This window comes from Meriones unguiculatus, chromosome 4 (genome assembly GCF_030254825.1).
Source record: "Meriones unguiculatus strain TT.TT164.6M chromosome 4, Bangor_MerUng_6.1, whole genome shotgun sequence".
Lineage (NCBI taxonomy): Eukaryota > Metazoa > Chordata > Mammalia > Rodentia > Muridae > Meriones > Meriones unguiculatus.
This window is the reverse complement of record NC_083352.1, coordinates 93,654,111-93,670,400: the sequence shown is the minus strand read 5'-3', so window position 1 is coordinate 93,670,400 and position 16,290 is coordinate 93,654,111. Positions and strand designations below refer to the sequence as shown.

Sequence of the window (16,290 nt, the reverse complement as noted above, 5' to 3'; positions counted from 1 at the left end):
TAGTTGAGCCAGAATTTGAATCTAGTTCCTCTTTCCCCCCTCTCCCTTCCTTCCTCCTCATCTTCATCTTCCTTTCCCTCCACTCTCTCTCCATTCCGTCCACCCCCCACTCCCAGAGCTATTTTTATTATTATTTTCTGTTGAGACATGGTCTCACTATGTAGCTGTCCTGGAACTTGTTGGGTAGACCAGGCTGACCTGGAACTCACAGTCAGCTGCCTGCCTCTGCACTCCCTGACCCCGTGTGTGTGTGTGTGTGTGTGTGTGTGTGTGTGTGTGTGTGTGTGTGTGGCGTGGAACCCAGGCCCTTGCTTGTGTTCGTTATACACTCTTTTACTGAGACAGTGTCTCACTAAATTGCTTAGCCTGGTATTCAGCCCGTTCTCCAGCCCTTGCTGCCTTTGCCTCCCCAGGAGCTGGGGTCCCTTCAAGATCCACACAGAATGATGTTGCCTTTCTCTAAGTGTGGGGTCCATTCATTACATAAGCCATCTTTCCAGGGAGCCTGTGGGCTCTCTTCAGTGAGGAAATCCATTACTCCTGACTCCAGGAAAGGCCCAGTTAACACTTAACACACAGCTGTAAGGCAGGGCCTCAGTGCTCAGCTTAGATCAGTCCACGGACGTGCGTGGGTCTGTGCTTCAAGGGGCCAGCGGAAGGTCTCCTCTTACAGGACATGTGCAGGTATCAGTCGGGGACCGTTCTAGTGTGTGGTTTCTCCCAGTGCCTGGGAGGCTTGGGCTGTGCTTTGGGCAAACTAAAACACCCTAAAATGGACACATCAGCAGCAGGAGACCAATTTATTAATTTGTTAAGAGGAATCGCTTGTCTGAGAAGCCAGAGATGATGCTATGGGTGGTGGGCCTGCCTGATGGTCAGAGTGTCGCTCGGTAAGTGGTGACAATGGCCTATAGATCAAAGAATTGGGACATTAGGTTGGGACCTCTGTCAGAGCAAGTAATACGGACTCTGGAGGGAGATAACTGACTGGGTTTGAGTCTTGGCGTCCAGTAGTCTAGTACTCAGTGAGCTAAGAATCTGGACTAGTGGGCTAAGAGTTTCTTAGTCAAGCCCCACTTTTCTTATCTGTAAAATGGGCCAATTTTACATTAGCCACAAGCATAGTGTGGCCAGTCCCTTTGTACAGGGTCTGTACATAGTAGGTACTTGACAAAGACGGCTGTTTTTCTAGCAGTGTTCCCAGGTCCTGCCTCATGGCTAACTATGGCTGTCTACTCATGGTTCCTTCCTATCCAAGTCCCTTCACTGTAGTCCTAAGAGGCTTGGAATTTACCTCTGCATCAAGCTGCTGGCGGCCCCCTGCAGCCATCTGTGATTGGGCCTCACTGTCCTCTGAATGAATGCCAGCATGATCCATTTTGAGGGGATGGCTGTGGCTCTGATCTGTGGTTATAGCCAGAGGGAAGACATCTGTCTATTTTTAGAAAACTACAGACTGGCCTATTTGGGTCGTTTTTCTCATCCTACTACAGTCCTCCAAGTTTCCCTTTTCTCTGGTCTCCACCATGGAGGAGGGCAGGCCTGTCTGCTAGCCTGGGGTCAGCTACAGCAAAGTCTTTGTGAAAAGGCAGCTCAGAGCTGAAAATGATGGTGTGCAGGTCTGTAATCCCAGCAATCAGGAGCTTGAGGCAGGAGGATCCAGAGTTAAAGGTCACAGCCTGGACTATATAGCTAGCACTAGTCTAGCCTGGGCTATGCAGCAACATGTAAGTGAGCCCAGGCTACATAGTGAGTTCTGGGCTAGCCTGGGTTACAGAACAAGACTTAAAAGGCAGCCCTTCTGAGCATGGCTGCCCTTTGGAAAATCCTGGTGTTTGTACACAGAGGCTGTCTTCTGGCCTCTCAGGAAGGATCAAGAAAACACTGGTCTCTGGGAGAGTTAGTTTCTGAGGTCCCTGGTCTGCCTCCTGAGCTTCATTTTCAGCGCATTCCTGCTTTAGCCCACATTCTGTATTTCCCAGGCAGGAATTTTCTCTTTTGATCTGGGTCTCAGTTTCCCCAAACTATCCAATAAGAGACTCGAGACCAACAACTAACTCATTTAGAACTCTCTGGGAGTGGAAAGAACTCAATTGCCAGGCACTAGTTCCCCTTGCTTCTCATGGTCCTCTGTTTTTCCTACCATTCCCCGAAGCTTTGGGGCTTTGGTGCCAGCTCTGCTCCTGCAGACCCATCCCATAGAGTCCTTGGGGTCATGTCTCTGGGGCCCCGCAAGGGTTCCCGTTAGTCACCCTTTGTCCTGGTCCTGATGTGTTAGCTGAAGGATGGTGTCATGCCGTCTTCTCCCTGGTAGTGACACCTGGAGATGCCAGACGGAGCTGGCTGGAGTGGCAAGGCCTTAGGACCCAGGGTGCCCAGCCTCACACAGGAAGTCCTCTATCTGCCTGAGCTCTTACCCTACTCCCTAGTCAGGGAGGCCATCAGGACAGAGTGAGAGTCTCAGCTGGTGGAGTGATCAAGTCTCTCCAAGGCTCGCCAACCATTTGTGTTCATAGGTCAACTCAGATATGACCTCCTCCCATGCCTCAGCTCGCTATGGGGGTATAGACCGTTAAGTCTGTTGAGAGTTGATCAGACGCTGAGTTGAACAGGCCCAGCTATATAGCAAGTGACTGAGCACCTCAGCCCCGCAGCTGGGGCTGCACCCAGGCCAGTCCTAGGGAAACTCATCCAGGCATCCCCAAAGATGCTACACTGAGCATGTCTTAATGTACAGGAATGTACTTCCCAGCCTGAAGTTGGGCAAACCCATTGAACCCAAACATTATTTTATGAAAAGTGTGACTTATGTTTTCTGGTGCATAGCATTCTCTGTGAATGAAGACATAGTGTCTGTGTGAACATGCTTCCCCTCTGTCCTTTGACTAGACCTGTGAACTGTCACATGTCAGGGACAGCCTGTGTCCTTCCGGTGTTTCTCAGGCATGTCTGACTGGCTGTCTTCTACCCACCTGTCTGCAAGCCAGAAACATGTACCTTTTTGTAGAATTGTCTCCGATCCTAGCTGCTGTAGATAAGGCTGTGTCTAAATACTCTTAAAAAATCTGTTTCAGGCTGCCCTAGAATTTTCTATATAGCTCAGGCTATCCTAGAATTCACTATATATCCCAGGCTGGCTTAGAATTCACTATATACCCCAGGCTGGCCTTCAACTCTGGATCATCCTGCCTCAAACGCTGAAGTGCTAAGATTACAGGGGCGTGAGGGAGAGAGGGTGAGTCTGGTGCTGAGATAGCTCTGTGCTCAGTAAAGAGAAGTTTGGGGAGCTGCTTGTGTGTGTTATGTGATGGAATGACTTGAAATGGTGACGGAGATGAGGATACCAATAGCTGTTGGCACCAATAGCCGTGGCACTCATTGTGCAGTGACGGTGCCATAGGCCTTGCTCAAAGCCCTCCCCCTCATTTCAGTAATGCCTCCCAACCCTCTACAATACTGAGACTTTTTAGCATCCCCTCTTCAGAGATGAAGAAACGAGGCTGAGGTTAAGGCCCTGGCCAAAGGTCACAAGGTCATGAAAGCAGGGAAGGGTCGGATCCTTCACTGACCCTCCGGCTTCTTGATCACCTTCTGTTTTCTTTCTGGCTCGGAGAATGCGGTGGCTCTCTGGAAGACATTGCTCCGTTAGCGTGCCGCAATCACACGCTCTACCACGTCTCTATCCCTGGATTCTGCTGTTAGCATTCACTGTTTCAACAGGCCCAGGTGGCGGCCATCCCTGATGGGGGCAGGCAGCTGCAGAGAGTGGCTTGAAAAGCTAGCTACTGGCAGCTTCCGTCGAAGCTGAGGAATGATTTAGTACTCCCAAAGAGCTCTGGGAGTTTCCGTGTTAGCTGCCTGTGGCCCTCCCAGCCCTTTAGGGCAGCAGCCACTAAAGGAAACAAGTGGCTATAACTTTGTGACTTTCTTATCGTGGTCATCATGGTGGCGGCTGGAATCATATCCCAGGGCTGTCTAGGGAAACAGTCACTTTAGAAGATGCTATACCCCATCTGGGATGTCCCTCCAGCATCTCTGGGCATCACTTCTATCAGCAATTCCTACCCCTTGTCCCAGAAACAAGGTGAGGAGTTGACCAGCAGCCAAGAACCTGACCTTGTGCCTACCTGGAGGCTGAGTCAGATCCTGGTGTGACGGGGGCGGTGGCAGCAGGTGGCAGTAAAGGGTGATGAAGCTGAACGGCCATGTTCCTGCAAAGGCGACTGCTGGGGTTATAAAGATACCCAGGATGGGGCTGATTATATAATGGGGCTTAATGAGGCTTGAAGCCAAGGCTCATTACCCCTGGAAGAGGGGGAGGAGATGCGCACATCTCCACAGAGGTTGACAGCTTGAACCACAGGCCCATTTCACAACCAGGGTGGATCTGAGCACTGTGCCGGGCGACCCTGACTCAGGGGTGGCAACTCCAGTAGGGCTGACCACAAGGATTTTACTCACTGGGAATGATTAAATGGTGGTGCTGATGTTGGTGCCTGGGTCCGGCCCCTGCACTGATCCATCAGGCCTAGGATTTGCTTGACATCGAGACCTAGGCTATGCAAAGTTTCTGTTGCATGCATTTCCCCGCTATATTCCACAGGGCCCTGGACCATCTGCTTGGTAGGCACGAAAAGTTGTCCACTTGGGGATAAAATGATATGCAGGAGTCCCTCACATAAAACCCTGGCTCCTGTGGACACTGCTTGTACTATCCTGTCTCCAGGGAGCCACACGGAACTCTCTCTCTCTCTGTGTCCCTCACTCCCTCTCCTTGCCTCTTACTTGCTATTTTTCTCTTGGTGGTCAGCTTAACCTCAGGAATGCCAGGGGGTTCTTTTTTTAAAGTGTGCCCAAGATGCCCCACCATCAAGAGCCACACACAAACACATGGTAGGACTGTAAATGTGTGCTGGGTGCAGTGGCTCATACGTGCTCACACCTGTAGCTTTATATTCAGGGGCAGAGGGAGGAGGATCCGGAATCTGAGACCTGTCCAAGCTCCTTAGCCAGACTCTCTCCAAAACAAACAAGTGTAAATTCTTTCTGTTGTCCCCAGCTGAGAGGAGGAAGCCAGGGAAGGGGTCTCCTAAGCTGAGTTTTCACAGACCCTACCTTCTATGTAGCAGGTTTAGCAAATCAGAAGCCCTGGCTCTAGGACCATTTATTTCAGCTTTCCGCTTTTGAAATACTGTCCTCTCTATGTATCAGCATCCGTGGGTTGAAACAGCAAACTCCATGGAGGGAAAAAAGCATCTAAAGCTATCACTTTGTCTGCGCTGAACAGGCATACTTTTCCCCCTCCGTTTACTTCCTAGACAGTATGGTGGGCCATCTCCTCTACATGCCTGGATCCTGGGTGGTGGCGTGAGTAGTCAGAGCTAATGGAAGGTGTGCACAGACTCAGGGAAGGCATTTCTGGCAATTTCAGTACCCACAGCTTATTCCTGGGATGGTGCTCTGTCGACACCGAGGGAGAAGCTGAGCTTCAGACACGTTGGAAAGTAGCTGGGGTGATGCTGAGAACTTCTGAATACCATCAGAACCTCCTCCGTTTTTTATCATTTCCTTGCATTTGGTCTCCCTCCTCCCTCTCACTTTTCAGACTGTTGGAGGCTACATAGCACTTTCATTTTCACAGACCGTTGGAGGCTAGGTAGCATGATTTTTTTTTTTTTTTTTTTTTTTGCCTTCTCACATAACCACATAGAACTGCCCGGTGCAGTAACCTTGACCCCACACCAGTATTTTCAGACAGCTGTGCTCCCTACTTAGCAATTGCCCCAACCATGACCTCCATCACTGTTTTCTGTTGGTATAAGATCCGACTCAGAGTGGGCTATTGCACTGAGCTGTTGCATTGACACAGGAATGTCTTTGCCGTTTATGACGCTGGCATCTCTGCAGAGGGGCACAGTGGCACTCCACAATGTTCCTCAGTGGAGCCTGTGTGATGATCCTCTGCACTGGGCTGCAGCTATCTGCAGGGCAAAGGATACCCAAAGAGGTAGTGTTGTGCCCTGCTTATGGTTTTGTAGTCCCTGTAGGAATCCCCATGGGGCCATGTTAGTCTGATGTCCTGAGTTCAATCTCTAGAACCCACAATGTGAGAGAGAGCTCCCTATCACAGGTTGTCCTCTAACTTCTAACAGAGCAGAGGGTGATACATGCATGTCCAACCCCACCCAAGACCAGCAAGATGGCTCAGCAGGTAAAAATACTTGCCACATAGCCTGATGACCCAAGTTCGATCCCTGTGACCCCCCACAAAAAGATGGGCATGGTGGTGCTCATCCACAACCGCAGCATTACTTCATTAAAGATGGGCAGTTGGGACAGCAGAATTGCCTGGAAGCTCATAGGCCAGCTGGCCTGGAGTGCACTGTGGCAGAAACAAGAGACCATGCCCCCCCCCAAAGGTGGAAAGAGTTGATTCCCTCAAGTTGTCCCCTGACCACGTGTGGATCATGGCATGTGCTGAATCCTCTTCCCGCACCCTTCCAAAACAAATAAACAAATACTCTAGCCACCAATGATAGAGTTATTTCCACCCAGTGTGAGCTGGCATGTCACAGAGGCAGGCAGGTCTGCAAGCTGCATTTGAACTGTACTGGACATTGGGGCTCTCGTTCGTTTGTTTGTTTCATTTTTAACCTGAGTTCGAGTGTCATCAACAAGGGAGTTCAGAAATCACCAAGTCCAGTTCCTCAATTTGCACATGAGGAAACTGAGGCCAGAGGAGTAGAAAGAGCTGGCCCAGGGCTACAAGGCTGAGGCTGGAGCATGGCACTCTTGAAGGCCATCTGTGAATATTCTTCTAAGGTTGACCATTGATGTCTACCATGACTCAAAATGTTTAGGAGTGAGGCAGTAGAAACTCACTGAAGACGGGGCCTGTGCTTAGCCAGTGAAACATTTTGCTGTGTTCAGGGTGGTGTCTGCTGCATGTGTGTATGCGTGTGTGTACACACACACACACACATACACACATACACACACACACACACACACACACACGCACGCACGCACGCACGCACGCACATCCTCCTGAAGGGCCATTTCCTGATTCTTATTAACTCATTTCCTCTCACCTTGTCTACCTGCAAACTTTGCACTCCTTGCCTCCGCATACAGTTTGGGCTCAGCATGAAACTGGCATTCTCAGACCTTCTGTTATGATTGCTCCCCCCAGGGATCGAAGCGATCAAAGTTGGTTGATAAGTGGTTGGTGCAAGGAGCCAAGGGTGTCATTTGTGTCTAATGGGTAAGTCAGTCTGTCTTGGCTCTGGTTCACGTGCAGGCTGCCAGAGCAGACAATCCCTGCCCCTTTTATCGGGGCTAGTGTCTGAATGTCACCCCCTTGGTCCCAGTAAGCTCCCAAGTGCAGGGTCTTCAGACATGGCTCAGTTCAGAAGAAGAAATCACACAGGTCTAGGGCTCTGAGAGGCACACTGGGCATTCATAAGCTTCTCCATGCTCCCACACCCACATTCTGAGAGTGATGAAATGGACTCCAGGAGAGGAGCCGAAGCTGCATATTCATGATTCACGTTCATGATTCAGTAGAGCCAAGGCTGAAGACTATGGTGCCTTCAAGGTCTAAGTTTTACAGGCTTTATGTTCTTTGAGCTCTGCCTGCCTTTCTGTCTTCCTGTATGTGTTACGCATGGGCACTGTGCATGGATATGTTTGCAGAGGTAAGGGTGTACATGAATATGACATATGGGTATGGAGGGGGAAGACAACCTTGATGCTCAGGCATCTTCCATCTTTTGTTTTGAGGTAGGCTCTTTCATTCACCTGGATCCTGAACCTCACAGACCAGGCTATCTAGAGGGCAAGGTCCCTGTCCTTGTCTCTGCCTGCCCCTTCACCATCACTGGAATCATAGGTGTGCACCACTGTGCCCAGATTTCTTCTTTTCCACAGGTCCCTGGGATCTGAATTCAGGTCTTTATCTTTGCAGGGCGAGTACTCTAATGATTGAGCCATTCGAGAGCCATGTGTTTTGTGAGATAATAGTTTGGCGTTCACTGTTTTAATCAAAATTATTCCCTCTTTCCCAACAACCCCTGATCCTTCTCTACTCGCCCCATTTTGCCCATCTAATGCGTTGAAAGATCTAGAAGTGACCTCTGACCTTCCCTTTCTGTGACGACCCATCTCTTAGTTCCGTTGAGCTCATTTTGATATCGGAAGTTGTAAGCTTTCCTCTGTGAATGGCCAGAGAGTAAACCTCTTCAGGTTTGCAGGCTATGTGAACCAGATTTCCATTGCTGTGACAAAACAATGGAAGGAGTTGATTTTCAAGAAGGAAAAGGTTGGTGTTGGCTCATGATTTCAGACGTCTCAAGTTCCTGTCTTTTAGCCCATTGCTTTTTATTATGAGGATGAAGTGAAATGATACTGAGTCCCATGTCTTGTGTGTGATTTTTTTTTTTAATCCCATGAGCTTTTCAAAACTCAGAGGGCTGGAGAGACAGCACAGTGGTCAAGAGTGGTTGGTACTTTTGTAGGGCACCCAAGTTTGGTTTCCAGAGCTCACATCTGGTGGTTCACAACGACCTACAGCTCTCTTTCTTGGGTTCCGATGCCCTCTTTTGACCTTCCCAAGTCCCAGGAAGGAAAAAAAGCCCCCAAATCTCTGAATCCTAACTGGGTTCTGGGATCACTAGATCAGTGTATCCCTGATCAAATTAGAAAGGTCCATCCCACCCGGAGACTCAGTCACCCGTGTAAACCTCAGTGGGAGGCAGCACCTGACCTGTTCATTCTGTAACTGACAGCAGCATGGTCCACGGAACTTAAGTTGTTTTCTCAGGGGCACCAAGAAGACGGGAAGATTTGGGGGAAAATAGATCTACCCTGCAGCCTGGACTTCCTTCAGCTTTTCCCGAAGTGACAGTCAGCTGCGGCAGTCGGCTGGAGTCATGGACATACCCAAGAGTTATTCTTGCACCTGTTCATCGAGCCTAAAAGGTCTTTAGGGTGCCTGATTCCAGGGGTGACCCCAGGGATACTGGGATGCGGAGGTGTTGAACGTCTCCATCCTGACCCAGCATCTAGATGACTGCAGGAGGCAGAGAGCAAAGACCTGACTACAGAGCTCTTCTCAGAGGACTAGGGGGCTGGGTTCCTGAATAAGTGCTGCTCCTGCAGAGTCCTGAGGGCTGGGTGGGAGCAGCCCACGAATGGAACTGCAACTGCAGGAGAAGAGAAAGGACAGATTGGCTGATAGCGTTTGCTGGGTTTTAGGGACTCAGGACGTCTGGAAGGAGTGGGGTAGAGCGAGGTGAGCGACACCAGAGATGCAGCTAGCCAGTTTCTGGTGGTCAGGTATGTAGTCACTCATCTTGGGTCTAACGGAGGCCTTCAAACCTCAGACTCTGGCTCCAGCTTACCTGCTGCTGCTTCTGTTCTCATGTCATTCCAGTGGTTGAGTAGAGAGCGGGGATGCAGAATTCCGCTGAGGGAGGAGGGCACCCTCCAAAGCCTCCATTCCAGTGTTCCTGAATTCCCCACAGGGAGTAGAACCTCACTGGTCATTCAGCCATGACTCGTGGGCTCCCACAAAGACACGCTGACGTCTTCAGCCCCAGTGCAACAGTATGGGGACTCCTCTGGAGAATAGAGCTATTGCGTGTCTAATGAGCAGGGTGAGGATGACATCACGCTGGAAGGGATGCGAGTCATTGGTACAGAAACCGGTGTCCTGAGAAGAGGAGGAAAGGGCTTGCTGCTCAGTGGGTGGAGTGCCTTTAAGAGTGAGGTACCAATTTCTGATTCCCCAAAGCCAGGAGTAGTGAGGGCATCTTGGTGGTTGCAGTTTCCCTGCAGCAAGATGGGAGGCAGACAAGAGAGAATCCCCAAGCATTCACGGGCCATCTGGCCTGCACACACAGTGGCAAAAAGCACATGCTTTATCTTAAACAAGGTGGAAAATGAGTCCTGGCACAGAAGGCTGTCCTCTGCCCCCTCTGTCTCACATACATACACACACTTACATACACACATGTACTCACAAAATACACTCACATACACAATACACTCACACACATACACACTCACACTCAAACACATTCAGACTCACATGCACACACTTATACACATACACTGTCTCCCACTCATGTTCATACACACACACACACACAGAAGCATACAAACTCACAGTCTCATACCCACTCATACAAATACACTCACATACACACACACTCAAATATACACACACCTGTCTCTGTCTATTTCGAGCACTCGCACGCACGCACACACGCACACACATACACACACACAGACACAGAGAACTTTTTTATTGTTTTGTGTTGAGACAGGGTCGCACTGTGAAGCCCTGGCTGTCCTGGAACTTGCTGTGTAGACTAGGCTGGCCCGGAACTCACAGAGATCTGCCTCTTTCTGCTTCCCAAGGGCTGGGAATAAAGGTGTTTGCCACTTGAATTGCACACAGTTTTGTTTTGGTTTCTAAGAAGAAGGGGGGAATTTGAGCATAGAGAAACCCAGGAAGCATATCATGTGACCACAGAGGCCTTGGCATCCAGGGATCACCCATGATTCCTGGCCACCATCAGAAGCCAGAAGGAGCAGCAGATACTGGACCCATAGTCTCCACCCAGAAGAACAGAATGGCCTGGCCTCCAAGTACCCCAGAAGTACTGTTCCATTGCTTCCAGCTCTCCAGTTTGGGCCATGACCCATGGGGGCCGTGAGAACCTTCTGCTTTGGCGCGAGTGACCTCAGAAATAGAAGACAAAGAGTTTGCTTCCCCTGTGGAAGCTGTTGGGCAAGGGTCCTAACTAGGCTAGTAGTGAGTCTAGGGGGTTCTCACCACTCATTTGGGGGTTTCAGGGCTGTGCAGATGCTGGCTGAGGCCAGAGGCGTCAGACCCCTGGAACCTAGCAAACAGCTGTGCTGGGCTAAGGAGCCAGCGATCCAGGGCCTGTGCAGTCAGCTAGGGAGTGCGGCACCACTGGGGGAGTGACGCAGCTCTTCTCGGCTGTGAAATTGATGTCAGTCATTGAGTTCCAGCGGTCGCCTCACAGATGGCCCCCCAGTGACCATAAAGAGTTAAATGCAGCTTCTCCAAATGCCCCTTGGCTCTCTGGGTAGCAGTTTGTTGGGGAAAGTAGGGAGGGCTCCTGGCAGAGGGGGCTGGAGCCAGTTAGTCACAGAGTTTGCTGCCCAGCCGTGGGCACACAAGTCTCCAGTGCCTGCCCTGCTAAGGGAACAGACTCTTTGGATTAAAAGGGTCTCAGCGGGGCCATAGCTTAGTTGGTAGAGCACCCACCCAGCATGCAGAAGGTCTTAGGTTCAAACCCCAGCACCTCATGAATGGGTATGGTGATGCACACATATAATCTCAACAGTAGGGAAGCGGATATAGGAGGCTCAGAAGCTCAAGGTGATCCTCAGCCACATAGAGAGGCTGAGTCTAGGCTGGGTTATATGAGACTCTCTCAAAAAAGGGGTTCACTAGAACCCCTTTGGTTTTGTCTTGCCAGGCCATTTTCCAAATTAGTAATAAACTCAGCAACTTCTTGGTTTGGAAGGATACCGGTCAGATGGGCTAAGATGGCGTGTGAGTGCTAAATGCATTCTTGATCTCCCTGAGACCCAGAGGCTCCCACTCCACAGTAGAACCACAAAGGTTGACCTCAGTAATGTGACAGAGACTGTGAGTCCCCTATGGGGACTGTTGGGGAAGGGTCCTAACTAGGCTTACAGCGAGTCTAGGGGGCCTGTAATAGTTTTCAGTGACATGCAGATGCTGGCTGAGGCCAGGGGCGTTGGATCCCTGGATCTGGAGTTACAAGTGTAAGGGGCCCTTTAAGAGTCCACTCTTTCCTTCTAACATGTGGGTCCTGGGACTAGAACTTGGGATCATTGGTCTTGTCTGCAGGTGCCTTTACCCACTGAGCCACCTCACTGGCACGTAGAACATTCTAATAACACACTCCCAACAATCTGGTGCGCAAATTCCATGGGCCAGCCACCTATTGGTGTGAATAAAGTTTAATTTGAAGCAGGTCTGAGATTTAAGGGTGGTAATGAGCAGATCACCTACCTGTGCAAGTGCAAGGGTGAATCCTGTGTTTTGAGACTTGGTTCTTTATGAGTATGGTTTGTTTAGATGCCTATTTCCTGGTTATTCAGGCTTCAGTATTAGGTGGAGGGTAGAGAGTGTTAGAGAATTCTGGAGTATCTTTGTAACTCTTCTTCAAACCTAAAAAGGGTTCCAAAGTTAAAACAAAAGATTAAAATACTTTTCTCATTTAATTCCCCCTTTATTTTATATTTTCTCTTAATTCCATGTCTTAATTCTTAAACCCGTTCCTTTTGCATTTTTAAATTTGTCACGTCTTGGGGTTAAATCATTCATCTTTTTCAGTTCTCTTCTGCCCTTCCTCTTCTACATGTTGGCTTTATTGGCTGGCTGTCTTTTCTGTTTTAACCCCCGCCTCTCCCTCTCTCATACCACCCCCCCCCACACCATTTGAGAAGACAATGAATTCATGGGTTCTGTTTATTTTAGTTGGAAATGATATTTAACTTTTAGGTCACTTGTCTTTTAGATTGCTTACAGTTTTAATCACTTCATAACCATCTGTCTCCTTTCATTACACTCACTGTTTCTTTTCTGCTCTGCTTTGTGGCCATGGCCACCAAGGCACATGTGTTGAAGGCTTTATCCTCAAGGTGGCGCTGTTGAGAGTTAGTGGAACCTCTGGGAATAAAATGTGTGAATGCTGTGCGTGGGAGGTGAAAGTGGTGGAAGGTGGGGAGGTAAGTGGGAAGTAGGTGAGGGTGGGTGGGAGAGGGGTGAGGGGATAGAAGTATTCCTTGACGGAACCACAGGCTCTCCTTTCATTTTCAGTTGTCTTTAGTCATCTGGTTTGCCACACTTTCCTCCTTAGAGTAGCACAAGGACTACTAATCGATAATGGATCCTTCGCTGATGGATCCTTCATCCAGGAGCCCCTGGGCAGGGCAGGGCTGCTGTCTCAGTTACTCTTGCCTGAAGTGGAAGGTTCACTTTGGCTCACAGTTTGAAGATGCACACTCCTAGAAGCCATGGTGGCTGAAGCGTGGGTGGGACAGCTGTCACATCACACCCTCAGTCAGGAAGCAGAGAGGGATGAAGGCCGGTGCTCATTCCACTTTCTGTTTTTCATCCACCCAGCTCCTCATCCCATAGCAGGAGGCGGTGAACATTTAGGATGATTCTTCCTGCTTTAATGTCTAGAAACTGAATAGACATGACCGTTGATTTGAAACTCCTTCAGGTAGACAGTCAAGAGTGTAAGGAGAAGCCAGAAGGGGGGTGCTCCAGGAAAGAAACCCTTCCTCTGGAGAGTAAACAGGTTTGGTGTGCCACAGTGACAGCAGGAATGGAGAGAAATGGTCTTTCATCAATCTAGCCGCTGTGTCCAGGAGCCAGGAAACGAGGGCCGATTTTGGTTAGTAAAATACACCCAAATGATGTTGGGATTCCGGAAGAGCTGGGCAGGAGCTGCCCTACAGCTAAAGACAGGGGGAGGAGCCTTCTCTTCCAGGAGGTTTTGTGACCTGCATCTTACACAGCTCAATACAAATTCAACACTATTGAAGAATCCCCTTAATGGGTAGCTGGCCCCTCTCTAATTGGAGACAAAAGCCAAAGGTCAGTGAACAGCTAAAAATATTTTTTTCTTAGTTCTGGCAGATATCTGACCCTTTCATGACTTGCTTTTCATTAATAGTCTTTCATGCTGTTTATGCCAGTGGGCCTCACTGTAACTGTGACAATATGCAGGATAGGAGTTACTTAGGAGTGAAAACAGCTCTTTTGGCTCATGGTTTCAGAGATTTTTAGCTACTGGCCGGCTGTCTCTGCTGTTTCTAGGCAGTAGTGAGGCAAAGCATCATGGGAGTTGGGAGGGGCAGGACAGTGAGCTCACCTCACATGTGGGATTTACTTACCACTGTAACAAAGCATCTGACAAAGGCAACTTAAGGCAGGAAAGGTTTATTTGGTTCATTGTTTGGGAGGCCACCCATCTCGATGGGGGAGGACACCATGGTGGGAGCTAGGTAATTTCACAGCAGCCAGCAATCAGAGAGATAGGGTGTGCACCTGGGTCCCCAGACTGCAGGATGGCACCGCAGGTCCTTCTCTCATAGTTATTCTCCTCTAGAAACTGACACCACCAGAAACGTGTTTTTACTAATCTCTGGGTTGCTTCTCAATGAAAACAAGTTGATAGCGACATTAAGCCACATGCTGTAATCCTCCATCAGGCTCAGCCATGTACTTAGCACTAGTTTATAACTACAGGCACACCAAGAAGCCATTCCTATGCTTATGGATTTTCCTACAGTAAATGATAATAACAGTTCAGATCTTGAATATTGCCTTTGGGTTAAAAGTGGTCCTCCCCCCATATTCTCTCATTTGATAAATAATGATAATTGCCTCCATCCTGATGAAAGCAGCCCCAGTTCTTATGGATGAGTATATGACCATCATTGGAGCTTCACTTGGGTCCTGGTTGTTAATGAGCACTTAGCATGCTCGAGGAGGAATGGGCTGAAGATTATCTCAACGTATTATCATAATGCTTAGCATATTGAGATAGAGATGAAGAGAGATAATTAGGCGTGGCCAATGCAGATGAAAGCCGAGTGCTTTGCTCCTGATGGAGAATAGATTTAGATCAGTAATAGTCACAGAAAGGAATCACGAAGTTGGTTTCTGGCCACAACACAAGGGTCTTCAATAGTTTTCAGATCTAGAAATAGAGATCAAACCATCATCGAGGCTACATGGCATTGAAAATGCACTCCGAGGCTGGAGAGATGTCTCAGTCAATAAAGGTCAAGTTGCCCCAAAGATGCTATCTATTGTAACCACAGGACATTATGCAAACCAGGAAAATGACATTTGTGTAACACTGTGAAGAGACCCAGAGAAGGTCTGTGTCCTTTGTGTGTCCAGGCATGTGGTTCCTCTGGACCAACCTCTATTTGTGTTTCATCACATTTCCTTGGACAGCCTGTGTGTCAATGGCTCCCTTTATCCCCATTGTGCAAACGAGCAGACCGAGGCACGGAGACCTCCAGTGCCCACTCTAAGAGTATGAAGCTGGTAAGTAGTTGAGCTCTGATACAGACCTGGAATTGACTCCAGATCCTAGGCTCTCAGCTCCATTCTACATAGCCCCCCAATCCAGACACAAAACTCCCTGGAAGCAGAGACCAAAACTTCCCACTGCAATTTGCTGACGCCAGGGTGTCACTGCACTGTTCAGGTTTGTGTCTGTGGACTGAACACGTAAGGAGGGTCGCAGATGAGACTGGACTGGGCTAGGCTGGGCTTGCCTGGCCTCACCTTTCTTTCCTTGCTGTCCAGAGCTTGCTCTGAAGTCCAAATTCTAACAATGAGTCTACCCACCCTTCTGGCTCTTGCTACTGACCAAAAATCTGGGGCAAGTGGACTCCATATTTCTTAAGAGTTCGAGAGAGTGTCAACACCCACAGTGGCTGATCCATACACCTTTGTGTTAGGAATAGTTCTCTAATTTTTTCTCTTTTCCTTTCTTTGGTCAGCTATAGCCCAAAGGCATAACCTATGAGCAAATAATAGTGGGGAGTAGTTCATTCTGAATGGTGCCTGTAGATGGGGAGCAATGTAGGATAAGTGAGTTATAAAAACACTGTTTGGGCAGAAGGGGGCAGGGTCTTACAAAGCTCAGGCTAGCTTCAAATTCTGTGGTGAAGGATGACCTTGAACTTTTGATCCTACTACCTCCATGCTCCAAGTGCTGGAGCTACAGGTATGAACCACAGCACCTGGTTTATGGGGCTCAAACAAAGGCCTATGAACAGGCGAGGCCAGCACTCTATCAATGGGGCTACATCCTAGCCCTCAGAAAATGATTTTTGTTCACCTGTGGATGGACCAGGTCCTGTGCTCAGCACCCAGGGTTTAGGGTTTCCTGGAACTTGACTGGCCCTCCGGAAGCTCACCTAGGATGGGGTTGGGGTGGGAGACTGGTTTGTAGAGAGGAAAAGCTGTTAGATATGGGCTCACATCTTGGTGCCCTTTTCCTTGACCATCTAATTCACATCGAGCGAGTCTCTTAACCTTGCCAGTCCTCAATTTTCTCATCTCTGGAGCGAGGATAACAACACCCACATTGTAGATCCACTGTGATAAATAAAAGAAGACAGACATAAAAGACCACAGACTGGATGATTCCACTCTCATGAGATGTGCAGAAAAGACAAATAGGGAAAGAC

General features: G+C 49.0%; 1 protein-coding gene across 2 annotated transcripts in view; it reads left to right on the top strand.

Moving 5' to 3' along the window:
• The window catches only part of Ksr2 (kinase suppressor of ras 2), a 346,736-nt gene that overhangs the window by 190,634 nt on the left and 139,812 nt on the right, over positions 1–16,290 (top strand). The gene's annotated exons all lie outside the window — the stretch shown is intronic.